This window comes from Microcebus murinus, chromosome 14, assembly GCF_040939455.1.
Source record: "Microcebus murinus isolate Inina chromosome 14, M.murinus_Inina_mat1.0, whole genome shotgun sequence".
Lineage (NCBI taxonomy): Eukaryota > Metazoa > Chordata > Mammalia > Primates > Cheirogaleidae > Microcebus > Microcebus murinus.
In genome coordinates, this window is record NC_134117.1 from 65,015,388 (window position 1) to 65,030,955 (window position 15,568).

Consider the following 15,568-nt stretch of genomic DNA (forward strand, 5'->3'; position numbering starts at 1 on the left):
TGGAACATAGATGCATTCAACACTTAAGAGTAATTAGAGGGCTAGACAAAGTAATCCCTAGCAGAAAGAACAAAACTGGAGGAATCAAATTACCTGACTTCAAATTATACCACAGAGCTATACTAACCAAAACAGTATGGTATTGGCATCAAAACAGACACATAGACCAATGGAACAGAATGGAGAACCCAGAAATAAATCCACACATCAATAGAGAACTTATCTTCAAGAAAGATGCCAAGAACATACAATGGGGAAAGGACAGTCTCTTCAATAAATGGTGCTGGTAAAACTGGATATCCATATGCAAAAGAATGAAACTAGACCCTTGTTTCTTGCCATATAAAAAAATCAATTCAAAATGGATTAAAGACTTAAATTAAGACCTGAAACTATGAAAATACTAAAAGAAAACATTGGGAAAATGCTTCAGGACATTGGTCTGGGCAAAGACTTCTTTTTCTGTTTTTAATATATTTTTTCCAGCATATTATGGGGGTGCAAATGTTAAAGTTACATATATTGCCCTTGCCCCCCTTCCCCCTCAAGTCAGAGCTTCAAGTGTGTCCATCCCCAGTTGGTGCGAATTGTACTCATTATGTATGTATATACCCATCCCCTCCCCCCTCACCTGCCCAACACCTGATAAATGTTATTCCTATATGCCCACTTAGGTGTTGATCAGTTAATACCAATTTGCTGGTGAGTACATGTGGTGCTTATTTTCTATTCATGGGATACTTCACTTAATAGACTTCTTAAGTAACACCCCCAAAGCACAGGCATCCAAAGCAAAATTGGACAAATGGGATCCCATCAAGCTAAAAAGCTTATGCACAACAAAGGAAGCAATCAACAAAGGGAACAGACAACCCACAGAATGGGACAAAATATTTGCAAACTACCCATCTGACAAGGGACTAATAACTAGAAGATATAAGGAGTGCCAACAATTCAATAGGAAAAAAAATCAAACAATCAGATTAAACAATCAGCAAAAGATCTGAATAGACATTTCTCAAAAGACTTACAAATGGCCAGCAGGTATATAAAAAATGCTCAATATCATTAGTCATCAGAGAAATGCAATTCAAAACTATAAGGAGATATCATCTCACCCCAGTTAAAATGGCTTTCATCAAAAATGCAACAATGAATGCTGGAGAGGATGTGAAGAAAGGGGAACCCTTGTACATGTTGATGGGACTGTAAAATTAGTGCAACCATTATGAAGAACAGTATGGAGGTTCTTCAAAAAACTAAAAATAAATCAATATATCGAAAAGATATCTGTGCTCCCATGTTTATTGCAGCACTGTTTACAATAGCCAAGATTTTGGATCAACCTAAGTGTCCATCTGTGAATGAATGGATAAAGAAAATGTAGCACATATACACAATTCAATATTATATAGCCATGAAAAAGAATGAAATTTTGCCATACGTAACATATGGATAAGATTGGAGAACATTATGTTAAATGAAGTAAGCCAAGCACAGAAAGACAATTCTCACATGCTACCACTCATTTGTGGGAGCTAAATATTAAAAATAAAAATAGATCTCATAAATACAGACAGTAGAATGACAGTTACCAGAGGCTGGGAAGAGTTATGGTTAATGGATGCAAAAACATAGTTAGATACTTAGATGTAACGAACAATAATTGATAGCACAACAAAGTGACTGTAGTCAACAACGAGTTATGGTATACTTTAAAATAACTGAAAGAGTGGAATTGGAATGTTCCTAACACAAAGAAATAATGAGTGCCTGAGGTGATGGGTACCTGAATTACCCTGATTTGATTAATATACAATGTATGTCTGTATCAAAATATCACATGTACCCTATAAATATATACAACTATTACATACCCATAATAATTAAAAATTTAAAAAAAGAATAATTGAGGGCTACTGATCATAAAATTCCCAAAGTGTGTTGGTAGGAGAGAAGGATGCAGATCACCCTCTCTGAGTGAGAGTGACGCCGCAGTGGCTGGCTCCCGACTTCATCTTGCCTAATGATGCCACAGTTGTCTATTAAGGAATGTGGTTCTTATCGTGGTAGAAGGAACCTAAACTGTGCTTTTCTAGTCATGTCCTCCTATTCTTTATCCAAGTACATCATAAAATTAATATAATTTCTGAGAAACAGAATGGTTTGTCTTCCTGGTATTAGTCCAGAAACTTAAGTAGGCAACAGGGGAGATCCTTCTGGTACTTAAACTTCAGCTGCACCTTGTTGTAAGGATTCCCACGTATTTAGGTAAGGTCTCACACAGCTATCAACACCAGAAATACTCTAGATCTACTGGATAACTGATGGACTAGTCAATCACAAAGAAAACTGAGGATGCAGGGAGGGCTGATCAAAGCTTTTGACTCTGTATCAAAGAGCTTGGAAAATAGAAAGGTCATATATGAACGCTTTTTACCACCAACTGGATAGTTATGAATGATCAAAGCAATAAACTGTGAATATACATGGAAAAGTAGTGGGAATAGTAATGAGGGAATTTTTCTGAATCTTTGAGACTAATGAGAAAATAATGTAACTCTTACAGACTGAATGTTTGTGTTCCCCACAAAATTTGCATATTGAAGATTTAACCGCCAATGTGATGGCATTTGGAGTTGAGGCAGATGAGGTCATGAGGATGAGGCCCTCATGATGGAATTAATGCTCCCACAAGAACAGATGCCAGAGATCTCTCTCTCTCCGGTCCCCAGGCACACACAGAGAAGAGGCCACGTGAGCACATAGCAAATGAAATCTACACTGCCAGAACCTTGACCCGAGATGGTCTCTTACCCTCCAGAACTGTGAGAAATAAATGTCCTTTGTTTAAGTTATCCAATCTTGGTTTTTTGTTATGGCAGCCTGAGCAGACTAAGAAAGTGATCAACAGAGCTATGTCGAAAATCTTCATTCTAAGTTCTTGCCTCCCCAAAACTAATTTTAGGTTTTATCTGATAGTGGCATAGAGCAGTCAAATGGAGTATGCAGTGGACATCTAGCAGGACGTTCTGATATGTTAAAAGATACACGCCTCACTTCAAAGGTCTAATCGAAGCACTAGACAGTTGTCTCTGGCAGGAGATTTGGGAGGTGTGATACAGTGGGAGTTGGGAACAGCCTCGATTGCTGCCATCTCCAGCCTGGCTTCTGCCTGCACAGTGTCCCAGCCTTGCAAACCCTCAGCTCCAGATTTTAGTGGCTGGCCTGGACCTCGTCATGTTGCTTCGTAGCAAGTTATGTGAACAAGCACAGAGGGAGGGCTGCCAGTGTCAGCTGATTCTTCAACACAAAGGCTTTTGAATTCTTCATCTTATCTCCCATTCTGATATCATCATCCTAGGGCAGCATCTGTTCATCTCTCACCATGAGAATATTACAACACTCCCTGCCTACATGTTCATGCCTCTTACGGTTTTCCTACAATACCAACAATATATTTATTTCATAGAACTGATCATTCCACAAAAACAGCTGATGGTTACCTGACACCTGTAGATGTCCTGGCTTTGATTTATTGCAACAGCTTCATCTCTGGCCAGGACCCTCTCTAACACCTCAGCAAGCTCCACCATTATACTACCCACCTTTCTCAAGCAAGTGAGTCTTTGGCTTTGCCACCTGCAGAGGTGAACTTCTTAAACTTTTCCTGTCTCCAATGACTTAAACCCACCATGCAGCATCAGAAAGTCATTGCTTATTGTGGTAGACAGAAAACTGCCCCCTCTAAAGATGTCCACAACCTTTGGCTATGTCTTTACATGGCGAGGGAGAATTAAGGTTGCAGAAGGAATTAAGTCACTAATCAGCTGCCCCTGCTATTAAGGACTATCCGTGGGCCTTATGTAACCACAAAGGCAGAGGGAGGCAGAGGAGTGAGCGATGCAATATGAGAAGTGCTTGGTTGGCCATTGTGGCTGTGAAGCTGAAAGGGGTCAGAGAGAAAGAACATACACAGCCTCTGGATGCTGAAAAAAGGCAAGAAAATGGATTCTCTTCTGGGGACTCTGGAAGGAATACAACCTGCCGACACCTTGATCTTTACCCTGTGTGACCAACTCTGGACTTCTGACTTCTAGAACTGTAAAATTTGCATTGTATAAGTCAGTAACTCTGTGGCGATTTGCTACAGCTGTGATAGGAAATGAATACGTTTATACTCATTATTTTATTGTGTTGAGACCCGTTGAAGTTCATCCATTTGCTAAGCCCTGTGGTAGAAACAGAAGAGATGAAGGATGCTACCCTGGTCCACAAGCATTTGAAGTCCATTTTGGGGTGATAATGATGGCTAACATTTATTGAACACTTACCCTGGCAGGCATGTGCTATAGATGGAATGATTGTGTCTGCCCGGAATTCACATGTTGAAATTCTAACCCCTATATTATGGTATTAGCAGGTGGGGCCTTTGATAGGAGAGTATGTCATGAGCGTGACCCCTGTGAATAGGATCCGTGTCCCTATAAAAAAGACCACGGAGAGCTCCCTCTTCCCTTCCACCATGTGGGGTTATAGCGATAAAAGGACCATCTATGAACCAAGAAGCAGGCCCTCCCCAGACACTGACTCTGCCTGCACTTTGATCTTGATCTCCCCAGCCTCCATAACTGTGAAAAACAAATTTCCGTTGTTTATAAGCCACTCGTTTTTTTATTATAGCCGCCCAAGCTGACTAAGACAACATCGCTCTACCATATGCATCTTACCTACTTCATCCTCCCACAACACTGTACACTGGGCTCCAAGGGGTTAATAAACAGAAAAAGTCCACATGAGGGAGAAATTAGCATTTGAACTTAAGTCCAAGTGAAGTGACGTTAGCTAAATTAATTTAGCTACTCCTCTTTTTTTGTAATAAATGAACAGATATTTGCTTTGGGGTTTCAGAGTGAAAAGGTACTATTTGAATTGGAAGGATCAATAATAGTTTCTGATAGTAAGAAGATTTTTGAACTGGATCCAGGCTTAGGTGGATCAATCATTGCATACACAACAAGGTGACTATTCATGGGTTCTGTTTGTCATATTTCCAAAATTTGACCATGCTTGTGTGATTGAGGTTCCTATTTCTTGCTAGCTGTCTACCAGGGCCTGCTCTTGGGGCCTAGAAGCTGCCCTTAGGCCCTTGCATGTGGTCCCCTCTTTTCATAACATGGTAGTTGCATCATCTTCAAAGCAAGCAGGAGAATTTCTTTCTGAGGCTTCACCTTCTTTTCAAGGGCTCGCCTGATTAGGCCAGGCCCACCCAAGACCATCTCCCCTTTGGTGAACCCAAAGTCGACTGATTAGTAACCACAGCACAGGAGTGATAACCAGTCATACCCCGTAGTTGTGCCCACACCCAGAGGGAGAGCATTACACAGGACGTGGACGCCAAGGGCTGAGAATGTTGAGGGCCGTCTTAGAACTCTTCCTACCACATTGTTTATTAGGACATATGAAGAAGCAACAATAAAGTTAAAATTTAGTTCTTAGGAAGCTCCGATGTTTGACATAAAGCCTTTGTTACTACTTTGAGACTCTTTTGTTTAAATGTGAACTGTGTAACTACAAATGGCCCACTAAGAAACTAAAAGAAAACTTGAAGCCAACAGGGTATGATCTACAGGACCAGAGGTAGAAGGGAATCTTAACCTGGCTTTAGAATCCAGGTGTAAAATGGATATACTCTTTCCAGTTCTTCCTAAAGTAATAATCGCTGGTTGACAGGAGCACATTTAACAGTCTGCGTGTGAGTTTACTTTCTCCTTATACAAGAAACACTTTACACCAGAGTCAAATCTTTATGCAGAGTTTGACATGGGGACTTTCTTAGAATAAGCTCTCAAAAGACATTTGTTTTTTGGTTACTGTTAATTCCATTAGAAATAAAATAAAGTTTCATTTGGGAATACTGATTTTTAAAGATTAAAACTTCAATTATATACATTAAAATTCATTCCTTGTTGTAAATTCCTACAGGCTTTGACAAATGCATATTGCTATATATATGTCATTATAGTATGATACAGAATAGTTTTAATGTCCTAGAAATCCTGTGTTTCCCCTGTCCAGCTCCTCCCCAATATCCCTGGAGATTTGCCGTCATTGTAATTTTGCTTCTTCCAGAATGTGATATAACATTGAATCCTGCAGTATGTAGCCTTTTCAGACTGACTTCTTTCACTTAGCAATATCCATTTAAGACTCATCTATGTCTCTGTGTGGCTCAGAAACTTGTTCCTGTTTATCACTGAGTCATGTTGTAGGGAGGTGGCACTGTTTGTTTACCATTCGCCTATTGAAGTACATCTTGGTTGCTTTCAGGTTTCAGGGATATGAAAATTAAAAAGTTACTATAAACATTTCCATAAAGATTTTTTTGTAAGCTTAAGTTTTCAAATCAGTTGGGTAAATACCTAGAAGCACCATGTTGGATAATATTATAAGACTATGTTTGACTTTGTAAAACACTAGCAAAGTCTCTTCCAAAGAGCCTGCACCATTTTTGCATTCCCAGCAGAAGTGGGTGAGAATCTCTGTTGTTCCACATTCTTGCCCAAAATTGGTATTGTCAATATTTTGGATTTTTGTCATTCTAATAGGTGTATAGTAGTCACTTTTGTTTTTAGAAGACATCTACACTGAACATAGAATTATAGGTTTATTCATCTTTTTTACTGCAGCACTTTAAAGATGATTTTCTGCAGTCGTCTTGCTTGAATTTTTTTCTGACAAGAAATCTGCAGTAATCTATATATATATATATATATATATATATATATATATATATATATTCCTCTAAATACAAGTGTCTTTTTTTCCCTTTGGATGATCTTAAAATTTTCTCTTTATCATTGGTTTTGAGCACCCAGGTTATGATATTCTTGGATAGAGTTCCTGTTTATATTTCTTATGCCAAGGGTTTGCCCATCATCTTGAATCTCTGTTTGCTATATTTTAATCAAATTTGAACACTCAAAGTTCAAAACTTCAAAAACGGAAATACTTGGCCTTGATGTTATCATAATACAGGATCCATTGGATTTATCCCAGAGTGAAAGGCTTTATAAACAGTGTGTCACCCTCACTTGGTCTATCAGGACAGAACCATCATGGTCTTAACCAGTGGGCAATGGGACACCAGGGCAATGGGGACACCAGGGCACTGGGGACACCAGGGCACATGGCAGCATGAGCTGTAGCAATAGTTCCTTCACAATATGAGGAAAGATGGCGAGATGACTACCTAACTTTGCAAAGCCCCCTAATAAAAGGGTTTCATATAATGTTCCTCCTACTCCTAATACTTACTAGCAGAGCATTGTATTACAATGTGTCACTTCAGACATACTGTTTACACTCAAGTCTGCCAATAGGGTGATTGCACAACTTAAAGAGATGCCATTCATACTGCAGAACATTAGGACATTGTTGTACTTGTGATTGGGTATTTTTGGAGCTGCAATTTTTACAATTTTAATTTCCACCCAGAGGGATCAGTATGACAGTATTAAGCATAAAAGGCGAAACTTCAACAAATAGAATCAACTTTGTGCCTTCAATTCTAGTTGAGGTTGGGAACAAAATCAAGGAACCATGATATAGCATGAGATAAGCAATCAGGATAACTATGGTTAAGGTTAACATATTATAAAGATTATAGGTAGAATTTGGTGCCAAATGGACCTTGATCAAGATTCTGGCTCTGTCATTTACTGGCAGTATTAGAGTTAAGGAGCTTCAGTAAAATAATAGTACCTTGCTAATGGAGCTAGCAATGTCTAATTGCTATTATGATGTCTGAATGCAATGATGTAGATTTAAGTGCTCTCAGAAACTGCCTGGTATACACTGAACCCTCCCGAAATGGTAATTATTGATTAGATAATGAGGTTGAAGCTCTAATTGAAGGGACAGAATGCAAAACGTTGGCTAATAATAGGTCCCATGCTTCTAATATAGAATCGTTTTTTTTATCCAAGACTATATGGGATCTAGATATCAGGGAACAATGGAGTCAATACCTAAAAGGAAAGCCAATAGCCATAAAGCCAACAGAGGTGTGGGCATGTTAACCAACACAAAAGAATGAAGAAAAATACTGGAGCTGGAGTACAGAGTGAGGAGTCTGGGAACCATGGAGGTAAGGGAGAGCAGTGAACAGGAGGGAGGAATGCAGAGGCCTGAGGAACTGTCAGGCACTTGTGACTGTGGGCAAATTTCCTTATCTGTAAATTTGATTGATCTTATACCACTGATGGGAACCATAATAAGATTAAACATGATAACCATCCACAGGAACACGCGTCACGATGGCAGAGTAGACCTCAGTCAACATCAGCGATTAATACAGTGATGGTGTTGGGTAGGTCTTTGATGCCTCCTGCAGAGTTCACACTGAACCACACGTGATTCAGGCCTTAAAGCAAGAGAAATTCCAAAAGGGTGAATGTGGAGTTGAAAACACACACACAAAAGCACTGGAGAAAATGGAAATATAGAAAGAAGAGGAAAATAATGCGTAAGTAAACCTCATGCTAGTATTCCTAGTGTCCACTATGGCTGGATTGCTGACTTGATTCTGTCTAAACCTGTTGGAAATGAGCATGTATTTTAAATCTGTTTCCTGTGCTGTTTGGAGTTTTTGCTCGTTTTTCATCCTCAAGAGAGGCTTTTGTGACTATGAAAACTCTGAAAGGCAAATTGAGCATTTATAATTATTACATCTATTTTATAGGTGAAGAGAGAGATTCAGCGATATCTAGAGATTAGTTCATAGCCCCCCCAGCTCATGAGTGATTGACTGAGGTTTAAACCCAGTCTTTTTCCCTAAATAAGCTCCCATTCCGTTCTACCATGTTGCCAAATAAGCAGCGCGCTAGAGAGCTAAACACGAAGGTGGCAACCCCCATACAACTAAACAGCAGGGCAGATGTTGTTTGCTGGAGGCTGAGCCAGGTCTGTGTGCAAGTGCCAAATTGCTGTCTCAGCGCGGCAGCTGATGCAGGGTCTGCTCGCCTGCCGCGGGCACCAGGAGCAAGGGGAAGGACCTTCCATATGGCACAAAACCCCCAAAGCCCTAGGAGGCACAGCCATGTGACTCCAGTGAACTTGTTCCAATACCTCAGCCAGGTGCTGCTGGGGCAAGGGGCTAGCTTTGGTCAGGGCGAGCTTGGGAGCTGCCCACAGAGGGCACCCCACGGCCTAGGTTTGGGCAGTGCCTGCATGCCAAATGCATTTTTCAGTTAAGCGAACTGAGTAATTACAGAATTTAAAGTTTTGATATTTTATTTATGAATGAGATTGCATGAGAGGTATTGAAGTATGTCCATGATCATATGCATATTTATGTCATGAAAGCATTTCGGGTTTATGTGTGTCTCAGTACCACAGGGTCACAGTCAGTACCTGGCAGTTTAAAACAAGCACAATGAAATCCTTTTCTTTGCAATTACATAAAGCTGTCATAAATCAGGAAAGTATCTTGCACATCTCCTCTACTACTTTTTTGAGTGAGAGCACTGATGTCTCAGCGGCACCAGTGGAACCTGGTTTGGGTCATGAAGCTGACGAGGGAAGGAGCCTGGCTCTGCACCAAATGCCTGGACTTGTGCTTCCCGGCTATTTTGTTTTTGGGGACAGCCTCATGCATATAGGGTACCGGTTCTTTCTCTCCTTATTTTTCTCCTTTCCTTTTGCTTTTGTTCCTCTTTCATTATTGTATTACCCTATCTGATTCATAATTTCTAATTTTTTATAGTATCTGTGTAAAATATCGTTTTTTTATAATTTCTAATTTTTTTGTCTATTTTATGTACTTTGTTCCCTTTCTCCTGTTTCAGAAAGAGCAAGAATATTCTTTGCACAGTGTGTTCGGTATGGAAGAGGTTTGATTTGTCTCTTCTGTTTCCAGTGCTTACAAAGTGGAAACTCAGAGCGAGCAAGTGCCTAAGTTTACACAGCAACCCAGAAACATGCTGACGATGAAACTCAGCTTCCTTCATTGTCAATCTCATTTATATACACATATATATTTTGTAACCATATCACATTTTCTTCCGTTATAGGTAACACTTGTGGGCCATGACTTTAATTATATTATTTGTAACATGGCAGCAATTTTCTTGCTTCATTACCTACATAAACTCATAAAAAGTTTAATTCTTGCTTCTCCAAACTTCTACAATTTTAAAACAAAGGCTAACATAAATTCCACCTGTGGAACCTTATGACAACTAGTTTCAACATTTATGAGGCAGAGATTTTGTTGTGACATCTCATAAAATAAATACTCCCCTAACTGAAAAAGCATAAAACTATATTTTCAACAACTGTGGACACATTAATGAACAGATGTCACATCATTAGCAGGTCCTTCTCAAATATACTTTGAAAATCTCATTTTCTTTGTTCATTTATGTCTTTATTTGAAGGATTACCAACCACTACCTTGATTATCCTAGATTAACCAAATTTGCTTAAAGAAAATTGATCAGTTAAATTTTTTAAGATGTAACAGGTCACGTAAATCTAATTCAGCCCTACTGTGTGTACTTAAGCTAAACTTTCCTGAGCTTATCTCCATCATGACCCCCATGGGACTCTGGGTATGGCTGGGCAGGCTGGCAGAGTAAGTTAACAGATTTTCTATTTGCTTGAGGGTATAATGGATTTCATGGATAATTAAAGATTAGATGATTTTAGACCAATGCCTAACAACAAGGACTAAGATCATTCTACTAGAATATGGTTCTTATGGTAGTTGCCTGCCCACACCCTCTTTTGCAGAAATCTGACTTTCTTTCTGCTATATGACCCATGCTCTCCACCTGCAGTTATTTGAACCAAAGCCAATAACTTCCTGTAAGAGCACTAAAATAAAGGCTGGACAATGATCAGTGACTTGAGATGAAGAAGTGAATGTGATCAATCACAGTTTTCTTTCAGCAATTTCATATAAGAGATTCTGAAAGAATGAATTCATCGTTGGGAAAATCTTCAACAGAAAGATAAAAATACAAGACTGACACCTTGCCCTCCTTCCATATGAATAAGTATGTTTATTATTTAGTGTAATTGTTAAAAAAAACAAAAAACAAAAACTTTGCATTCAGGGATAAATCTCAAAATATAGTAACACCCTATCTATTGCTATTCCCTCAAATAAATACTATCTTGAACCCTTTCTAATATATTTCTTAGAAATCAACTTTATCCCTGACTTTTGCAATACTGATCTTTAGATATGTAACAATCTTTGTAGATATAATAATTATGAGGCAACTTGTGTTTTTCTACCAATTATCAGGCTATTTGTAAATTTCTTTTCCTTCAGAATCATACTGTGCTTTTTATTCTGACAGCCCAGTTCTTCTGAAGACTGGACAAACATTTCAAATAAACATACTTTTTTTTTAATTTTTGTGTTCAGCATTTTTTAGTTCATACTTTTTTAAGTGCCAAAGATTATGAATGAGAGCCCATGAAATAAACAAAGATTATGATTTCCAGGTCAATTTCAGTTTCAGTTGTTTACTTAAAATCAACAACTTCTATTGGGGAATAAAATGCAGGTGATCTTTTCCTTACAACCAAAACATGAAATTAAAACATGTCCCAATAAATTGAGAAATCTTGTCCATCCTTGATACTGACTGGAGTGTATGGAATTCTCTTGCTCATGAGAGACCCCCAGCTCGACTGTCTGGGCATCAGAACAGAGTGGATCATAAAGCACCACAGTATAGGCATACATATATAATCTTCCAACCAAATTCCCTATGGATTCCTAAACATATATAGCAGTGCCTCCCAAACACTACTTCACAGACCAGAGCCCATAAGGATTTGCCTAAAAATGAGAAAAAAAATAATTGGTACTTACTTTTTATAAAATAAAATTTGTTAAATTTAAATGGATATTTATTTAACTATCCCATCCTTTCTATATTCTGGAGTTCAAATATTCTTTCTTTTATGGAAAGATAGTAATAACAAATAGTGTTTCTTTCTTAACATCTTAACTTGGCCTAGCAAAATATTATCCACCACATGTCAACCCAAAATAACCTTTAATATTTTACTAAAATTTAAATTTAAAATTCTGGACCAGTGACACACAGGGCATAGAATAAAATGATACACTGTGTTTTAGAAGCTTGGGAATGAATTTCCAAATGAATGAACTTAACAGCCAGAGAAGCACATATAGTAGAATCAAGACCTGCTAGGAACATACCAATGTGCTTGAACCAGAAAGCCATATGGAAGCCACGGCTAGGGCCAAGAAGAAGAATGACCAGAGGCCTTACAGTGAGCCTTTCTATAACTCAGGGAAAGGACATGCTACCCATGGTGGTGGGGAACATGGGTGTCCCCCCATGGCTGTTACATGGGTGTCCCAGTGACCCCAGGAGCCAAGCAGTCACCTTGGGAGCCCATGAATGGAAAAGAGGGGTGTGGGGGCTGGAGTTTCAGTGATTTTGATGACAGAATAGTTATCAAAGAATACTGTTTATTACTGTCACTGCAGCCTTATTCCCACAGGGTATCTCCTGGTCTGTGAAGCTCAAGAAAGGTGGATTATATATTTTTTAAAGCCAGAAATAGTTGGAAACTAGATTTGAAGTAAATGAGATTCATGGAAATCCTTTGATAATACCCTCTTATTTGTATTTCTGTATGGTTTGACTTTTCCATCTAGACCTATGGTTCTTAATCCTGGATGCGTATCAGAAACACTTGGGGGATTTACACAACTACCCAAAAGAGCACTGTGATGAGCACGGAGGGCTTGACCCCATTCACCACGCGCCCTTGTGCGAGCCACCTCATTCTAGCTCCTCCATACCACATGAAGTCATTGGAATAAATGATCTCAAAACTTTCCTTTAGCTCGAATGCTCTATTCTTTTACACCCATCCATTTTTTTTCCCCAAAAGGAAATGTCATGTCTTGATCCCAAGACAGAAAAATTGAATTAATTTTTAATATATTTCAATTCATTTAAATCTTGAATTAAATAATAAGGCTGAACGCAACTACCTGGCTTTTTTCTTAAAAGGGAAGGTGGCAAAGAAGAAAAAAGTGTCGTATTTCTTCCTTTGTCAGGGAGGCACAGCCATAGTTCACTGAAAGCTCCCTGTGTGGACACACTGCCAGGGCTTGCTGGAATTCTAGAACTTGTCAGAAAGCTGTTCTAGGGGAGATAGCTCATCAGAGGCACTCTGTTACAAAACCTCTGGAGGATGCTGTTGAAGGAAGCTGCTGGCTACCACGTGTGACTGGCTGCCGTGCACCACACGTCCCGGGTACTAAAGAAAATGCAGGTGCTTGCAGAGAAGTCCTGCAGCAGCAGGAGCTGGACCTGGAGAAGCCACATGCTCCACAGGCATCTGCACAGGAGCGTGCTGGAACCAAGCAGCAAATCTCTTTCCCCCTGGAATGTCTCTCAAGCACCCTCTGCTATCAAAATTTAACATTATGCTTGTTATCAAAGGAAAAACTATTTAAAGGGCCCAGGTCCATTTTCACAAAGCAAGCTAAGAGGGTGAATTAGAATCTGATGTGCCATGAATGGACACCACCAAAAGTTCCTTGAAGGAGACGTGTCTGATTGTTGCTATGTGATTCTGCCTGGGGTCCAAAGGCATTGCAGGATGATCTTGGAACCTGCCATTACTGTGTACACCAATTGTACTCTGTGTGTTGTCCCCAAAGTTCCCACTATGTCAGATGAGCCCAGGCATCTGCATTTCACTCTGATTCCTAATCTGCACTCTCTTTCCCCCTCGTCTTGCCACTGGGACTGGATTCCAGCTGTGGGCCCCTGACCTCCAAATAGTTCCTTCTAGACTCTCCCTAATATTCTTTGTTTCTACAGACTGTGAAGTGGGGAGAAATTCACTGAAGGGTATTTGCTTTAGGTAAAAAAAAAAAAAAGAAAAAGCTGGTATTGGTCCTCATACCCAGTATGGAGGGGCAGTAGAAGACATAGGTGGTCAGAGAAGATCATGATTGGGAAAGGTAGGCACTACAGTCCCCGGATGACAGTACCACTGACATCTACTTGTAGTTATTATGGGGCTCTGCTAGTTTTAGAAAGAGTTAGAGTTGCAGAAACCTAAGAAACCATGGAGGAGCCAACAGAGCCAATGATGGCAAATGTGCAATAGGCTTAGATATTTTTTATGTAAATCAATACTTATGACTTCTATTTTTAAATACATTCATTTAAAGACATGCTGTTTGGAAGCAAAGCTATTTTTTGTCAATGGAATACAGTTTTTTACAATTACATCATGAGGAGTAACATAGACATTATGATCTCTTTTTTTGATTAAAAAAACCCAGAGATTTGAAGGATACTTGTACAAATCTATGAAACATAGACCTTTTCTTTATTTTTATAAGTATCAACTGCCTTCAAGTTTTGTGATGTGGGGTCTTGATTTCACTATTGACGGTGAAGAAAATTATCCTTAAATTATATGTATTACTTATACAAAGCTGAAATAAATAAATATACTCATTCCCAATATAAGGAGGCAGGACAAGAATGACATGGACTAACACAGAGAATGGAAGGAGAAAGGCTGAAACATTGAGAAGTTAGAGTCTCAAAGTTAGAAACAGTTGCTGACACTAAGCAGAACTGAGGAGAGCTGACCATATCTTCTCGTTGCTTCTCATGAAAGACTGACTGATTTCGCTGTGGGCTGCTCAGGCACATTTCCTTAAACAGAAAGTCTGAAGCATAGACAAAGTGCCATCGGTGCCACATCCTCTTGTTTCATGATGATAGGGAAACGGTGCTTAATATTCTGACAATTTGACTTTAGAGCACAGAGCAGCATAGCCATGGTAAATGGAGGCAGTGTTTGTTAAGCGTATTTTTTTCTTCCTCTCCTAAATCTTGATATTATCACCTACACATTGCACATGATGTCCTGATTGGAGCTCCCAATGGCCCTAGAAGTCATAAGTACCATCAGTCCCGAGCTTTGTTCTGCATAGGAGCAGGTGTTGCAAAGTGATGAACAGAGAAATCTCAGCTGCCCCACAAGGGAAGAAAATTTTGAGTGTGTCAAGTTCCAGAGTCACCCTTCACGTCTGCATGTCCTAAAACTAAATCCCACTGAATCACATCAGTATGGTCAATGTTGATAAGGATCTCTGGGGTAATTAATTGAAAGTATCAGTTGAGCCCTTTCTATTGTCTATTTAAACTGCGATCAATGCATGAGGCTGGTTTGCTGAGAATTTCTGTGTGTGTGTGTGTGTGTGTGTGTGTACAGGTATGTACATCTGCACAGTCATGCGTGCACCACATTTTATTTTATCAAAAATTAAACATTATGTTCTTTTAAATTATAATTTTTTCTACAATTATAAAAATAATATATAATGATCATGAATACTTAAGGAAATACAGGCTAACAGAAAGAAGAGTAAAATGTCCTATAGTCCCACCTTATAGAACAATTTCATTCTGGAGCTCACCAGATACTAAAAGTGACTATGTTGATAGTGAACAGGGACAAGAGAAGGGGGATCACTATA